This window comes from Malus domestica, chromosome 16, assembly GCF_042453785.1.
Source record: "Malus domestica chromosome 16, GDT2T_hap1".
Classification (NCBI taxonomy): Eukaryota; Viridiplantae; Streptophyta; class Magnoliopsida; order Rosales; family Rosaceae; genus Malus; species Malus domestica.
This window is the reverse complement of record NC_091676.1, coordinates 23,840,278-23,858,807: the sequence shown is the minus strand read 5'-3', so window position 1 is coordinate 23,858,807 and position 18,530 is coordinate 23,840,278. Positions and strand designations below refer to the sequence as shown.

At 37.4% G+C, this 18,530-nt stretch overlaps 1 pseudogene; it reads right to left on the bottom strand.

Moving 5' to 3' along the window:
• Positions 1-717: 717 nt before the first annotated feature.
• Positions 718-6,569, bottom strand: LOC139193076 (uncharacterized; annotated as a pseudogene).
• Positions 6,570-18,530: the final 11,961 nt, after the last annotated feature.

Sequence of the window (18,530 nt, the reverse complement as noted above, 5' to 3'; positions counted from 1 at the left end):
TTTTTTTTTTCCTTCTACCCACTTCCAAAACTATTTCTTCCTAATTCCGAAATTTTCAAAATGTCAAAAGATCATGTTAGAGGACCTAATTGGTCACACATGATGAAGTTGTTGCATTGTGCTTGGCATGGATTTCTATTAGCGAAGATTGTGCAATCGGCACAAATCAAAATAAAAAGGAGTTGTGGGGTAATATCCTTGACAAGTTTAATTCTAACTCCAATATCAACCGAATCTATAAAGGTGTTTACGATTGGTAGAAGACTATCAATAAAACGTGTAACTTGTGAAAGGGAAGCTTGGATAGAGTAGTGGTTAGTGCCGCTAGTTGGACGTAATTTCATGTGTTTCATATGTGTAGAAAGGGTTTTCCATGTCGTTACGTGACTTTCATGTTTCATGTGGAAACCCGCTACTGGTGTGGAAGTCAGACTTGTGGTCAAGGGGATGTTGAAATGTCTCTGTGAGTCTTTTCGGCCTCTAGAAGGGGTGGATAACCATGATTTGCCACCAGTTGTCCCTTTTTAAAAAAACAATGTGGTGCATGTGTATGAACTTTATGTTTAAGAATAGGAAAGATTGTGTGAATTTTAATTAGTTATCAGAATGGGAAGTGTACTCCAAAAATCTCATTCTACACTCCTCACAAGTGTATTTTTCTTTCCAAATATAAAAAGTTAGAAGTGTAAAATGAGAATTTTAAAGTGCTAATAACAATTCTCATCAGAATTTAAGTATTTTTAAGTTGAAATATCCATAAAAAAATTAAATTAAGATAATCTACATAAAGTTTATTTATGAAAAAGTTACCCAAAAAAAAAATAGGCTAAAACTAAAATTTTAAGACAACCATTCTGGATATTTTAAGGATTAACCCAGACCAATGCACATGGTCTTAACGTTCAATTCGATCCGCTGTAGCACAATCCACAAACCACAATTGTTTGAGTCGAACAACCAGGTTCGACTCTTTTATCTCCTGCTGCTTGACAATGAACATTCATTCAGGTTCTTATCTTACCCAGATCATTAAAATGGTCACACGAAAACCGGCCATTAACAATAACCTTCATTCCACTCTCTAGCAATTCCATTCCCTTCCTAATTCCATCTGGAAGTTTCCTTTTCTTATTGGTTTGCTTCCCACCATTGATCTCCGTTTGCTTTTCACAGTTGATTTCCATGTTTTCACTTTCTGATGTCTCCACAATGGCATCTGAAATCTTCTGAAACATTTCTTTCAGAGTTAGACCCTCCCTCGCAAGCAGACGAAGTTGGTCAGAACAAGGTTTCACTGTAAGAAGCGCTGTTTCCTTCTCGAGATATATCTTAAACTCTGACATGAATCTCTCCACAGTTGCCTCATTTCCAGAATCTAAAACATATGAAAGCGCTGCATTCTCCGGCACAAATCTCCAAAGCTCATTGCAACCTGTCCGAGCAGAAAAATATCCAAATGCTGTAATCGCCAAGTGAACAAATGCCCAATGATGTTCTCTCAACAGCATGTGATACAACTCGCACGGAGAAGAGATCTTGGCACTTTCATTAGTTTCATTGATTTCCATACGAGCCAGGCCTGCCATGAAAAGTGCCAGATTTGGTTTGCATTCATACAATTGTGTATCAGTAGCTACAGGTCCTGAGATAAACAGGTTTTCGAGCTCATAGATTACTTTCACCCCATTTTGTCAGATGCATACAGGTGCTTCATTTTTTAGATGATAAAGAATGTTTCACTCAAAAGCTTACAGTAGTGGTCCTTCATTAGTTTATCTGAAGAAACTTTGTAGTTATGAATGATGGACACTAAAAGCTTCAGGGTCTTCACGTCGTTATTGGATAGACTGATCTGGTTGCAGGAGAGGAAAAAGCTTTGTTAAATATATTGGTTCGTGAATGCTATTATGAAAGGTAGACAATAAAGTGCCAGGAAAAAACTTTACACAATTATGGAAATGGATAAGAGTAAATGATAGCTAGCACCCACAAAAGAATACAAAAAAAAAAAACCTTACTCACAATAAATGATCCAAGAAGCAACGGATACGACAAAGAACAAAGTTATTGAACTAAGAACAGACATATTCAAGAATGAGTCGAGGTTTTTAGTTACTTACAGAGACTGCAATGAAGCAGACAAAGCAAAAACTGGGACACCATACACACCAGAACCAGAAGATCTCATAAACTTGCCATCAAAATTTTCTATGAAGACATGGTAATCAGTAATGATTCTTTGAGTTGTAATACTTCTCAATTGTCTGAGAGTAAATTCAGTGGAAATCCTTCCTTGAACAAGGCTAGACGCATAACTGACAATGACTGAGTTCCCTCATCACTAACAATGGACAAGCAAACCTGGTCTACCATAGATCGTGCGCCAAAAGTAAGAAGCATGCTGATTGATCTTGCCAATTTTTGCAGAGCAGAACCAGGTACAAGAACTGATTCAGAAGATGCCACTAACTTCAATAATGAGCACAGTTTACCAATGATGCCACTCACCGTCCCTGGCTAAGCATACCGCAGCATAAAGCACCAAAGTTCCATTACAATCTCCCAGCAAAGGAAGTGAGGATGAAATATATTCTCAAGAAGGAAAGCCTCCAACTCCCTCCAAGCAGGACTAAAAGAGACCACAAGCATGAAGAATTCCAATACATTCAAAAGCGAAGAAAACATAGGCTGCCAGACAATTTCCACGGTTTCTCCAGAACCATATAAGACGGGAACTTGCAAAAGCAAAATGGAAGAATATACCTCTTCATCAATTAATATATCCAAGAACCAACCAAGCTTTCTCGTAATCCCAAATATTACATCTACTTCAAGACAACAGAAAATTTCAACAAACGTTGAAATAACGAAACCCCACCAAGCAACAAGTCTTTTTCTCCAGACACTGCTTCCCCACAAAATGAAATGATTTCATCCAATGAACTTATCTTATTAAATTTACTCACATCTCCAGAGACAGCATCTGTGCAGCTTCCTCTTTTGAACAGAGAGTCTAGAATCTCAACCTTGCACCGATGCTTCACTTGAGATGGATTCAGTAACAAAAATAGTAGATCCAAGGATGCTTTCTCCAAGAGTTCTGTGAAAACTTCAGTGGCAATTTTTAACAGGCTTTCATTGCTCAATGAAATTTTAAAGCTTGAGATCATCAGGATGCAATTTGTTATCTCCCTCCGTACCAGATATGCTTGAAATGGTGATACATGGTAGATCTTTTTATTGCATTAATCAGATAAAACTTTACTGGAAGAAATGTCTTTCTAGCTTCTGTCATGGAGATGGTTTCATTCAAAGATGATGACCAAGCCTCAGCTGCACATCTTAAAGATTCATTGACCAATGAGACAAGATTTGGCTACATTCACCTTTGTTGCGCATACCCCCTCACCAATCTGAAGCAAAGTGACTACACCTTTCCACGAAAAATTGAGGACCTTTACCAGACTGCCCCCATTATTAGCAGCAACAACGCCTATCTCACACATTTTTTCTGTTGTATACTTTATTACATTAATAACGTGATTCATATTACTGACCCCTTCAAATTCCATTCCAGATTTATCCATCTCAAGCTTTTCTTCCCAAGACTCCCAATCTACAGCTCGAGCATATGCTCCACATAGTCTTATTACAGCATCAATGACCTCCAATGTGACTTTTCCTACTGATTCAAATGACTGAATTCTCTGCAATTAGATGTTAGAAAGCCCCATGTGAGACATAAGCGGTGTTTTAAAATATATAATAATTTGTTTTAAAATATAATAATGTGAGACATGAGCGGCGTTTTAAAATCAATAAAACTGAATATTTTAGGTTCAATAAAACATAAATATATATTGCACCAGCATGCTCACATGTCAGTGAAAGAAATTAAGGCAGTTAAGAACTAGCATTCTCCTCACTCATATCAAAAGTTCATAGACGAACATCAAACTCATTCACACCATATGCACAAAGAGATCAGTTTTCGATAAATAACAATATACATGCACAACATTTTATGCTTGAATTGTTTAGTCATGGCCCATTTATCGAATTTTCATTTAACAAATTAATGAAAATGTGCCTTCGATTGCATATGTATCAGTCATGCACAAGTGCTCAATGTGCCACTGACTTGCATAAGTTCGTGCCTAGGAAACCATAAGGTTGGATCAGATATGAGTAGGACATGGATTATGGACAAATTCAAAGACAATGAAATACAGTATGACCCATTTTAAAAGCACGGGGTCCATTTGAATAAATATACATTTAGAAAATTAAAAGAAAAGTCATATTTCAAAAACCAACAAATAGCTATATAAAATTATTTATGGAATCCATACGTATAATTGAGCTGAATCTCTAATACCCAGTAAAGATTCCCAGGCACTTCATTGGATGTCAATCTTAGCTTCTTTCCTTGTATTAAACATCAGAAATTCATAAGTCCCGACTCACGAAGTACTTAGCAATAGTGGATTTGGCAAAGCATTCTTTGGTTATTACTAAAATTCATTCCACAAAGAAAATATTTGATTAAGTAATTTCTGTATCAAAAATATCGAAAAGAAAAAAGTGAAGTCGCCCTTTTCATTAATCGTTCTGTAGCATCTCAAAGTTGTGACATCTTTGAATACAAATTAGTACATAACATATAAGATCTAGTACATAAACTAAGTATTAAATACTTATATCAAATTAATTATCATAAAAATTAGCACTGGAAACACAGTGCAATTAATAAGTACCTTAATCTCTGATATTGAATCTTTGATCAAGTTTAACTGTTCCACTAAGAATTTCTCAACAGTATCCACTGACAGCTTGTCGACAGAAACAGGGAACCTTGCCCTGAGAAACTAGCACCAGAGAAGATCAGAAGATCCAGAAGCAGCTGCAAAAATGAGTACAATATGAAGAAAACTGAATTTTTACAAGACAGTTGGTGCACCATGCAGCAGACAAATGGTGTAAGCAGTTCATGCATATGGTATGGCGTGTTATGGGAAATATCAGCAACTAAAAGAGCGAAAAGTTACGCACGTCAAACATGTCAATGAACTTCAGAAAAATAACCCTTTAAGGAAATAAACACCAACACAGACCCTCCAATAAAAGGTATGGCTTGGTTCAAGAGAAAAGGAGAAGCTACTTGAAGACATTCCTCAAAGAAAACTAACAGTGTCCACCACTATTTACCTCAAAGAACAGATTGCCGTGCTCTTCCGCTTGAGACTCCTCACTTGACATAAGAGTCATTTTTACGTGCTTACCACACCATATGCTAACCTGACAGATAAATAATCCTCAAAAAGTTAGAATTTAAGATACCAAGGGTTCCGTTGAGGTATAAGAAACTTACACCCTGGCTTTTAATACAGGCACACTGCACGAAAAGACATATTACCTTGATCCTGAGGGCAAGGAGTTGTGATAGAACATTGGATATATCAGATTCTACGTATTTTACAGCCACATGTAATATAGCCTTGTTTAACATGCACTGGTTTACGTCCAAGCAAGTATAGTCCTCCCAGAATGTCAAGCTTGTTCTTAAGAATAAAACAATGAACAATAAAACCATCGCGAACAGGTCACGAGAAGATTGCATATCGAATTATGACCACTTGCAAAAGACAATCATGTCCTACAACATAGCATCAAATTAAACTTACAGGAAACCGTAGGAGCATTGGAAAAGAAAAGGGCAAATAAAAAGTAATTGATCCTTATGCATGACAAATTGGACAATCCGATAATAAACACCGCTAACGAACATTATAGAAATTAATCCTCAGTTTCTCTCTGAATTTGGGCCACGCATGACTATGGAGTGTGCCTGAAAAGTAAAGCTCGTTCAAAACAAAATTTGAGTACATCTCCCTTGCAATCCTTTCTTAATTTCTCAAACATCAAACGGTATAATAAAACCTAAACAGCATTGAATTGGATACTGTTAGACATTCCGCAAGGGATGCCGATTCAGATTTCTCTGATATGTTCAAGTCACCAAGCTCCCTGACTAGTTCAATACGATTCTCCACTACCTGCAGAACACACGATTTCGAGCCATGATTAAATAAATAAATAATAACGTGAACTTAAAAAAATAAAATAAAATAAAATAAAATTAACCTCAGCAAATCCTCAAATTAATCGAAAGAATAAAAATCCAATATTTCCCAAAGAAATTGAAACAATCTGAGATTTTATAAAAATCGAGTTCAAATTTCCGTCACGTTACTACAAGAACCCTAGCTGAACACAGTGCAGGAGAAAAAGCACAAAGTGAGAGAAACGAGATTGGAGTAGAAAATGGAAACCCTAATTAAAGTTAAAATTGAATTCACTGAAATTGGGGAAATTGAAATGGAAAACTGGAATTACTTACATCTGAAGATCTAATGGCGTCTTGTATACTCTGCAATTTGTCACTTGAGCTCCCTCCTTCCATCTCTCTCTCTCTTGTATACTCTGCAATTTGTCGCTTGAGCTCCCTCCTTCCATCTCTCTCTCTCTCTCTCTCTGAATTTTGGTTGCCCGCCTTTTCAAAAATAAGAGGCAAACAGCTAGCGAAGAGGAAGCCGTATCGTTTTAAATTTCTCAAAAAAGGCAAAAGACTGTTACTACCCTCAAGTTTTAAAAAGGCAAAAGACTGTTTACTACCCTCAAGTTTCATGGTTTTCAACATTTAGTACATCAATTTTTTTTCATCCCAGAGTTATACCTAAAGTGTTAATTTTGGGACAGTCTCATACATCCGTTAGTCAAACTATTAACTTTACTGTTAAATGATGATGTGGCACCCACGTAGACAATGACTAGGTGCCACGTGTCATTAAAAAATTTAAAAATAATTAAACTATTAAAATAATTAATAAAATGAAAGTAAAAAATAAAAAAAATAAAAAAAAACCCCAGATCCCCATTGTCTTCCCCACCCCGACCCCCCATCCCTTCTTCCTCTACACATCCATCCTTCCCCTCCCCCTTCTCCCCAGATTCCCTTTCATTTTTTCTCTCGTTCCTTCTGCATAGGCCTAGTCCTGTCCACTCCCTCTGCACATCCAAGAACCTAGCCATCCACTCTGTCGAGGTCCAGGAACCCGACAAGTCCCTTGTCCTCGGATGGAAGCACGACGACCCTCTCTTCCACAGAAATCTCGCCTAGCTGCAAAGATTCAAGAACAACAACCAACCAACCAACCAAATCTCAATCAAACAACCAATCAGTCAATCAATCAATCCAAATCCAAAAATTCAAATTGTAGAGAGAGAGAAAAAGAGAGGGGGCGTACAGAGATGGCTCTGGGGATGGCGTAGGGAGGGCGGAGCTCCGGTGAGGAAATCAGAGAGAGAGGACGGGAGGGAGGGAGGGTGGTTGGTGTGGGTTGTAGAGGAGAGAAGAGAGGGAGGGAGAATGGGTGCTTGCAGAGGAGAGAAGAGAGGGTGGGGGTTGCAGCAAGTGCCAGAAGGAGGAGTGGATGGAGAAAGGGTGGCTTGGGTAGGCAAGGGGTGGGTGATAGGGGTGCTCGGATGGAGAAGATGAAGGGGGTGGATGGGATGAAGGGGGCGGAGGGGATGGGGGAAGGATGGATGTGCAGATGGAGAATGGAGGGGGGTCGGGGTGGGGAAGACAAAGGGATCTGGGGATTTTTTTTTTTTAACTTTTAATTAATTAATTATTTTAATAGTTTATTATATTTTTAATGACACGTGGCGTCCATCATTATCCACATGGGTGCCACGTCACAGTTAACGGGAGACTTAACAGTTTGACTAACGGATGTATGAGACTGTCCCAAAATTTACACTTTAAGTATGACTCTGGGATGAAAAAAAATTGATGTACTAAATGTTGAAAACCATGAAACTTGAGGGTAGTAAACAGTCTTTTGCCCTATCAAAAAATGGTGGTGCTTTTGGATTTTAGGGCTTGAATAAGATGACATTTAGATTATACGAAACTTTAATGAAAAATTCTCGTACTGTTCATTTTAACGAAAAATCATATTTTTACACTAAAAAGTTAATATTAATATTATTCACTTTAACCTTTATTATGTCCTTATCGTTAAAACTAAAAGTTTTTAAGCCATTTTTATTAATTTTCCTTATATTATAACACGAAGAGTTTTGTAATTCTAAATTTGATCATTCTTTTTAAAATACACCATTAGTGGTAGATTTATGGTGAAATGTAACTGTATTCCAGCCATGAACGAAATGCTATTGATTATAGGAGGACTATATTAAGGAGGATGATAGACCCACTCACGATCTACTAAAAGGCAAGTAACTTGATTGGTTTGAATCCTGCACTAGTACAAAAACACACTTGCGCGATGGCAAATTGCGCAACGAAGCATATTACGTTGCGCAAAAACGTTTCACACAACATTGATAAAGAAGCATCACACAATGACGTTTTGCGCGATGGGCCATTAGGGGACGAAGCTTTCCGTCGCGAAAATATTTTAGCATGACAAAGGCACACATTTGTTACGCAATGTTTGAAAAAAAGGCGGTAAAATAAAACTGCACAACGAATTAAATGCATCGTGCAAAGGGTTTTTGCACGACATTTTAGTTCATTGTTAAGCAAAAACCCTTTGCGCGATGCAGTTGGTCCGTCACGCAATTTTCTAGCCCCAAACCAAGATTTTACCGCCTTTTTTCCAATCATTGAGCGACGAATGTGTGCCTTCGTCGTACTAAAATTATTTGCACGACAGAAAGCTTCGTCGCGCAAAGTCGACGAGTATTTTCAGATCACAAAAGCAATATGGGAGGCAGAAACTGCAAACCAAATTGCAGCGGTTGCCTCCCTCCCTTATCTCTCTTGAAAACCTTCTCCAATCCCTCCCTTGCTCTTAAATTTATCATACAAATCTTCCATCTCTCTTCTCCTCCTTCACCTCTCCCTTCCTCAATCTATCCTTATCCGATAAGCGATTTGATTTTGTATATGTAACTTTGAATTAAGAATTCAAACAAAAACAATTAAATTTATTTTGTACAAGATTTTTGCATACAAATATCATTGAAGAACGAATTTGAGGATATTTTCTTCGCTAAAGTAATCTTTATTAATTTTATCTATTTTACTTAGTTTTAGTAATTACTGTGATTTAATTTATTTGTATGCACATATTTTTGTATATCACAGACAAATTGTTTTGTGTTGTATGAAGTTAATACTACTTAATTTTGTACACTATTTTCAAGAAAAGCTTAGTTTCCTGTTTGAGAATTAGTTGGATTTCGTGCATGGATGCGAAAGCATGATTGCGGTCCAATTAATTCTTGAATTGTCCCATTTTTTGGACAGTTTGGGAATGCATAGTTATGTGTCGTAGTTTACGGTTCACGGATTAGGTTTCAATAGTGGGAATTTTGGTAACATTTCCTGATATTCTTCGAGTGCACAATAGATATTATATATCTATGACGTGCACTTGAAGAACTGTAAGGAGATGCTGCCGAAATTTGCCCACATCGAAATTTAATCTAATGGAATCGTAAATTACGACACATAACTGTGCATTCCTAAATGGGATAGGGCCCTTACCGAAGGCATAAGGTGACAAGACATTAGTTGAAGTTGTTGGGATTCTTGTATTTTTATTGTGATTGCAGACAAATGGACAGACAGTGGATACAAAATCAGAACAGATGTGTTGTTGAGTACTTGGATGGAATATATGAGTTCATTGAATTCGTAAGTAGGCACAACCTGGGTTCAACTCATATTCGGTGTCCGTGTAGGAGATATAACAACTCAATGAGGGAGACATTAAAAAATGTTCGATTTCATTTAGTAAGAAATGGGATGATGGAGACCTATACTACTTAGAATCATCATGTGGAATGATTAGACCATGCTTTGTCTTCATACGTGATACGAAGGAGACTGTTGAATCTAATGTGGATCATAATGAACAAGTTATGGATATTCTAAATGACGTTTATCCATACGTTTCGCCCAACACCAATCAAGAAGGGGAGATAACGCCCTCCAACCATGGATAGTAAGTCATTAAAAAACTATGAAAAACTATTGAAAAATGCCAAGCAAGAATTATATCCGAGTTGCGAGAACTTTTCATTGCTCACGGCAACTGTGGAGTTAATGCACGGCAAGATCAAGTTTTGTATGTCAAACAAGTGTTGTGATTACTTTTTGGGAATTATCAAGAGGATGCTTCCAAAGGACAATTGTTTACCTCAAAATCATAAAAGTGCCCAAAAAGTGTTGAAGGGTCTCGGATTGGGGTATAAAAAAATTCACGCATGTGTAAATAATTGTATATTGTTCTATAAGGAGAACAAACAGTTGGATAAATGCCCTGTATGCAATGAGCCAAGGTTTAAAATGACATCACATAATAGAAAGACCAAGATTCCACAAAAGTAATGCGTTATCTTCCACTAAAGCCAAGGTTGCAACGATTGTACATGTCGATGCATACCACAAGTGACATGAGATGGCATAAGGAATGATAGGTAAATGACGATGTTATAAGGAGAGTTATGGAAATAATTCGATCGGATATACCCTGATTTTGCAGCTGACCTACACAACGTCATATTAAGACTTGCCACTGACGCATTTAATCCGTTCGGGGTTCTAAACCAAATCCACAACACTTGGTCGGTCGTTGTGTTTCCTTATAATTTGCCACCTTGGAAGTGCATGAAAAAAGAATACATGATGTTGACTCTATTAATTATTGAAGATCCAAGAAAGTCTATTGATGTTTATTTGCGGCCATTGGTTGATAAGTTAAATGATTAATGGGAAAACAATGTTTGTACATACGATAAGTATACTGGGTAGATGTTCACCATGCGAGCAGTAGTGATATGGACCGTAAACAATTTTCCCGCGTATTGCAATGGTTTCCGAATGGCATCAAAACGGTAAAGTCTTCCACGGCACAACAGAGACTTGCCGAAGAGCAAGAAAATGGTCCGATGATGAGATTTTGGATCAGTTAAACCATTTAGATTTTGGTCATTTTGGCAAAGGGGACCAACTACATAGTTGAACTGGACACACAAGAGTATGTTATTTAAGCTCCCATACTAGTCAAAGTTAAAAATGAGCCAGCCTCGATGTTATGCATATTGAGAAAAATGTGTTTGATTCTTTGGTCGGGACAATTCTAGACATTGAAGGAAAAATGAAGGACACGATCAAAGCTCGACTCGATTTAGAACAAATGGGCATTAGGTCATCCTTGTGGATGAAGAGAATCAGTAGTATGCTGAAGAAAGGCCATCCATTTTTATAGTTAAACTAGAAAAGTTTTTCAACTTTATTTCTCCTATAAAGTTTCCATATGGGTATACTTCCAATATTTCACATTGAATGTGAGGGTATGTAAATTTTCTGGAATGAAGAGTTATGACTGTCATGTGATACTCCAACGCCTTCTTCCGGTTGGTATACGACACCTATTGCACCTTAATGTGGTGAAACCAATCGTGTTGTCGAGATTTTTTTCGCAATTGTTTGCAAGGTGTTTGCGGAAGTTGGATGTTAAACAATTGTGGGATGACATTGTGAACATCCTATGCAAGTTCGAACATATATTTCCTCCAGTTGTCTATAAATTTTGATTCACATGATGATTTACTTGCCAGATGAGGCATTGCTTGCCGAACCAGTCAACTGTCGATGGATGTATCAAATAGAAAGGTAATTAATTAGGCATCCATATATATAATAGATTCATGATCAACGAACGCTTTGAATAATTTGTACCATACCTTTTATTTGTGCAGATCTTTTGGTGAGTTGAAAAAGTGTGTCTGAAACAGGGCAAAGCTTGAAGGATCACTTATGGAGGCATAGGTCACATATGAGTCGCTTACTTTTTGTGCAATGTATCTTGAAGATGTTGAGATGGCTTTCAATCATCCTTAATGCAATAATGATAGTGGTGTCAGAAAAGAGAAACTGTTTGTTTTTGCCCAAATCGTGCAACCCTTCGACGATCATGTAAAAGGTGAATCATTTACCAAAAACGACAGAAAATCCCAAGGAGACGAAGGCAACGATGCGGCATGAGTTGTCAGTTAGTATTTTCATTTTTAACCCTTATCATTGTTTTAATTTTGTTTACAAATTTTATAAACAAAAGTATATTATTTTAATATTATTAAATTTCTTACTATTATTTTATAATTTTCATATTTGTAGTTCAATTATAATCTTAAGGACATATCCCCCGAGGCCACCGTCTACATAGAGGAGAACTTAACAACCCGGTACAAACATTGAAAGTGCAAACTCCACGCACATTTTAAGAAATGGGATGATTTGAAGATTGCTAGTCTAGAGGGTTGCCCAATGTTGTTGTTGGAGCAACCCAAGGATGGGGAGTGGCTCTACAAACATTTTACGGACATAAAATTTGTGGTAAGTATGTACATACAACAACAACAACAAAGCCTTTTCCCACTAAGTGGGATCGGCTATATGAATCTTTGAACACCATTGCGCTCAGTTATATGGCACGTCTTCTGTTAGATCCAAGTAGTTCAAGTTTTTTTTTAGAGTCTCTTCCAAAGTTTTTCTAGGTCTTTCTCTACTCTTTCAACCCTGAACCTATGTCCTGTAATCACATCTTCTACTTAGAGCGTCAGTATGCCTTCGTTTTACTACAGCGATCCTTGCTCACTTATCACTATGCTCGGGCCACACAGAGTGCCACTAACGGGTGATGACCTAGCTTTAGAGTAATTTCGTTAAGGATTCATTATCATAAGAATTCAACGTAAGATAAGAGTGCCGGCTGTCGACTACCTGACACCTTCCCCCTCCTCCTTTATCCGGGCTTGGGACCAGCAATGTAAGATAAGTATGTACATAATATTTTAATAATAATTTATTATTGTTTTAGTTATTTTTTAAAACTTTTTTAATAATTTCTTTCAAATAGTCACACTAACATGTATATTGTGGATTTAACAAAAGAAATTTGTTGCTGGCAAGAAAGCTCGGGAGTCAAAGACACTTTTCCACCATTTCGGTTCAATGCCCTTCTCCTATAAGGTTGAGGCACGATGTTAGGTGAAAGTATATTGATTTTTAAGTTTTATACAATTTCTTCTATTTTTTAATTATGATTAATAACATTTTCTTAATTTTTTTTCTTCAAGAGGGTTCTAAGTTCTAAAGCTCGACATGTTCAAGGACGTTTATGTTCAACTCAACGATGAGACCGCTGAGTAGCCCCATGTAAGTATATGTAATTATTATTATTATTCTTATATTTATGAATTGTTCAAATATTAATTTCATTTTTATTAAATATTAAATGTTTTTCCTTATTATTACAGGTTACTATGGTGGAGAAGAGCATGCGGCATTGCAGCTTCCCCCGGAACCCCGATCGAGGACGTCACTGCACCCGAGAACGCAAGTCTTTAGATCATGACTGAGACCCTGGATCAGTGACACGCCCTGATCCTGGTGTTCGAAAGACAACAGAATGGCCACGTGTTGGCCGACACCAGAGGGTGAAGCAAGCCATTTCATGAATGCATATGCCGAGAATTTGTAAAACATGTATATAATTTTCGCACGTAACAACGCAATATAATATCCAAAAACAAACCTTAACAAAATAATAGTAATAAGGTACGAGTCGCTAGACCAAAGGAGAATATTCAATTGCCAACAATTAAAAAGTGACAATGCGTGAACATGTTCAGAGTATACTACTAATTCAAAATATAAGCGGAAGATATTAGAAAGTGCAATTACAAGAGATGTCCTATGCCGAGAGGATGACACAAATTCACTAATATGGAAATGCCTCGTAGCTCAGATCGTATGCCTCATTCCTAGGTCTTAAAGGGGGCGCTAAACAAAACATGAGCAGACCAAGTTGATATATATATGTAATATTAAAACAATTACTCTTCAAACATACTAACCCCCAGGGTTTGGAAACACTCATATAGTATAATAAGAAGTAGGTTTTCCCAAAACCCTAGCATGCCATAAAACCTTCGTAAAACATATATCATATATAGTGTGCTTAGTAGTGATATCTTAATCGCCCGAAGGCACATATATTATCTACCTGAAGGCACATAAATCTTTCGCCCAAACATATATCATCCGCCCAAAGGCACATTGCATGAATATCCACTAAGTAATCACAAAAAATCATGAACATAATCTTTCCAAAATATATATCATCGAAGCTCAATAGTACAAACATCATATCATAAATCCATAGGAGCGTTCTAGCTCAAATCATCATCATAAACCATGTTCATAAGTAAATATATTCATAAATATTTCAAAGGACATAAATTCAATAGAGCATGATATTTCATAAAGCGTAAATTTGATAACTCAATACAGGTTTCATAAAACATAGTCATAAAATCATGCTTTTCATGTATGGATTTCTAGTAATAAAATCATGCATTTTAGAAGGGGTCTACTCACAGATACTCTGTCACCGAAGAGCTGTTTGAACTAGGGAGGATGAAAACGCCACTAACAAACATACCTAAGCCCATAAAGGGACCAGTTAATAAAACTCTACTAAAATGATTGAATTTGAGAAAACGGAGAGCGGATTTGAAATTTGGACGTTGAAATTAGTCTAGGAGGGGACCCGGGCGAAACCTGAAAAAAAAGTCAACAAAAAGTCAATGTTAACGGTCAACAGCTGACTCAGTCGATCCAAGCTGAACCGGAGCCGAGCCAAGCTGAGTCAAGCTGAGTCAAGCCGCCAGAGCTCACCGGAAATTGGAATTTTTGGCCGAAAGTTTGGGTAAATTTCAAAACTTCGTAACTTCGTCGTTTCTTAACCAAATTCGACCCATAGTATATCAAAATGAAGATAGGAAAGTGTAGAACAGGATTATACCTATTTGGAAGCCTCATCGTTGCTGGAGATGACCAGAAAATGGCTAGAAAGGTAACTGGTCCATGGGAAATTTGGGAAACTCGCTAGAAACAGGGTAAAATTTAAACGTTCATAACTTTTTCAATACTCAATGAAATTGAGTGATTCAAAAATAAAGATCATACTTCTCGATGAGACAAAGAGAATGATACATTTCTCGACAGCTAACTCATCGTGTTTTGGCCGAAAAATGACTTAAAAGTAGCTATCTTCGCCGCAAAACTAGGGAAGCTTTCCCCGTGAGTTTCTTATGTCCAAACATCACCAAAACTTCTCAAAACTACTTTCGAACATATAACAAGACATGATCTATAACTTTTGGACAAGTTTCGAGGCTTACCTTCGCCGAAGAAGGTGGAAACTCACCGGGGAACTCGATGAATAGTGAAATTGCACTATGCAGCAATGGAGAAGGTGTTTGGGGGGTTTTCTGGGTTCGTGGGTTCACAGGTAGGGTGGTGGCGGTGCCATGGTTATTGTTGTTTGTTGTGTGTTGCTATTTGTGTGTGTAAAGCCCTCGAGGGGGGTTGGTTCCAAGGAAAACCGAGAGGAAGAGAGGGAGAGAGGGTAGAGAGATGTGAGAGTTAGAGAGAGAGGCTGACAAAAAATGAAAGGGGAAGGGGGGTGTCACTGGACAAGGGGAAAAGCAAGGGGACAAACTTTCCATTGTCGGTCTCAGTGGCTCACAATTTAAGGTCACTAGAGATGAAACGTGGAATACTCGAAAAACGTTCGACGTTTCGAAAACGTAAAATCTTCGTTATAGCTCCAAATTCAAATTCGTTCACGCCCACGTGTTCATGGAGATAAATACAATAAAAATAAACTAAGAAAGTTAGTCATAAGAGTTTTGATGAGGTGGTCAACTAAAGTCAACATTCTTGCCACAAGGGCATTTTGGTAAATTCACACTATTTAATATTACAAAAATGTTAAATTAAGGAAGGGGTATCACAATCAGACGTACGGTTGTCGTCATGGCAAGGTTGTTCAGGGGATGAGGAAGGCGCTGGTTTGTAAGATGGGTGCCTCCTCTTCCAGACCGACCACGAGACAGGTTGTTGCCCTGATGGAAGAAGTGGCAACCCTGAAAGATAGGATTGCGGCCTACGAAGCCCAAATTGCAGCCTAGGAAGCCTAGATTATGGCTTTGGACGAGAAGATGAGCATGATCTTACAGGCCTTCGAGATGTCTGGCCTCCAAATCTTGATACCAGCACCTAATCCTGCTCCACCTTCGACCTCCCAACCGCTTCATCTAGTCGATACCCAATAGCCTGATGCATCAAACTCAGATGACTATATGTTGTAGTTATTTTTTCTATTCGGACAGCTTGTACATATATTTTCATATATTTTATAATTAAATACTTTTTCTTGGTTTAATAATTATTGTTTATAGTTTAATCAAACTTTTTATAAAAATTAAATAAAAAATATTTTGTCAAAAAAATAAAACAATAACTTTGCGTGACGATGGCGTAAGCTACGTTGCGCAAAATAGATTTGCGCGACAACAATAACCTACGTTGCGCACCTATCTTTGCGCAACAATGAGAGCAAGCTGCATCACGCAAAATATTTTGCATGACGCATGTTATTGTCGTCATGCAAATCCCTTTTTGTGAGACGATGATGTAAGCTACGTCACGCAAACCCTTCTTTCACAACCTTTGTGCGACAGTTTCCACGCGACGAAGGTTTCGTCGTGCTAATTTTCAGGCGACGTTTTTTGTCTTTGCGCAACAAACTCTGCTTCATCGCTCAAATTGTTAATTGTAGTAGTGCTGGGGGGGGGGGGTTGCTTAAGAAATCCTTTCTTTCTCGTCCACTCAGGGGGTGCAGACACACCTGTGCAGGTTACAGGTGACAATTTTTCAAAATTTTTCATTCATATGATAGTTTTGCATTGTATATTAGCGTAGGTACCTAATGTAGGTACATTCATTAGACTAGGTGCCATTGTGTAGGTACAATAGTCTAGATACAATATTTTCCTTGTTAGGTACCTTAATTAAAGTATGCTGTACGTTTAGGTGCAATGAATTAGTTTAGGTATCATAGTGTACGTACAATCATACTTTTGTAGAATTCCTCTTATGATTGAAACATAATAGGTTTTCACATGGATTGACATAGTGATCCGAATATACAGTGGGTTAAATTTGGATGGAGGATCAAAAATAGTTTGGTTGATGCTCAATTATGTGAAGTTCAATTTAATTAAAACAATAAGAAATGAAGATATAAATGAGATGTTAAAAGAGTAACGTTTTTTTAATGAAATTAACAAATTTTTGAAAGTGAATTGTAATGTGAATATGAATGCTGACATAAACACAGAGTCAAAAGATTAAATTTAATTTTTAATCTTACACAAAAGATTTATCAAAATTTGAAACTTTACAAGAATTATAATACAGTTCTAAAAAATGAATGGCCTCGCAAACTTTTTTATTTATGACCCCAAACAATGGACAAATCTGAAACCTCTTGAACAAATCTGAAAAGACTAACATTTAATTAAGTGGTCATAAAATGATTTTGAATTTCGATAAATTTTGCAAGAATAATATTGAAGAGAGAAATTTTAAAAATTAGACTGTTTAAATTATTAAAAAACAATAAAAGAACATATTCCATAAGGATGTTACTCAAACAAACCTTTTGAAGCTTCCCTCATAATCATCGTTAGACTGAAGAAAAGTAGGACCAAACATGTACAGGGCCACGTTGGAACAATAAACTTTCTGGTCTGATTTTCATCAGATTCACGGACCCTGTCCCATGCATAATGGTCAAGCTTCAACAATTACAATCAAGTCAGTACTAACAAAAACGAGGTCGTCTGCCCTGCCCTCACGGGAGTTACAGTCTCACAGATTTACATGGTGCCATGCATGCAACACATTTTCTTGTATTTTCATTCAAAGTTCATATTCTTATATAAATGCATTACGTTTGCCAAGTAAAACACTATGTAAGCTTTCTTATTGTAGGCGGCCGGATGAAAGCAATGGCGACAATTGTGGTGGCTACAAAAGTGGTGAAGAGGGCACTGGAGTTGCGGGTGGGAATAGACTTCAACAGGACAATAAGTGTGATTTTGCAGGTACTGGCCGAGGAGATGATTGCTGTGGCTGTGGAGAAGGGAGTGATAGTGATTTTGGTGGCAATGGTGGAGGTGGAGGTGGTGGGGGTGGGGGTGGGGGAGGTGGAGGGGATTCGGGTGGATATGGTGGAGGTTTTGGTTTTGGGAACAGTGGAAGAAGTGGTGGTGGCGGCGGCGGTGGTGGCGGTGGTGGAGGTTGGTTGGCTAAAGAGAGAGTGCTCATGTTGGTCATATACCTGTAAAAACTTGTAATAATTCATAAAAGAATTGTGGCCTTGTTTCTAGGCTGCATTAATCCAAAATAAAGCTTAATTCCCTTATATTATTTTCTGTAAATTGACTATCTGTTGATTGATTTTTTATAGGGTTCTTTAGATATAAGTCCATGCAACATTTATTTCCTTGACAAAAACCCATTTCATTGTAAACATCCAAATAAAACCCAAATTTGAAGTAGACTGCCATGTAAA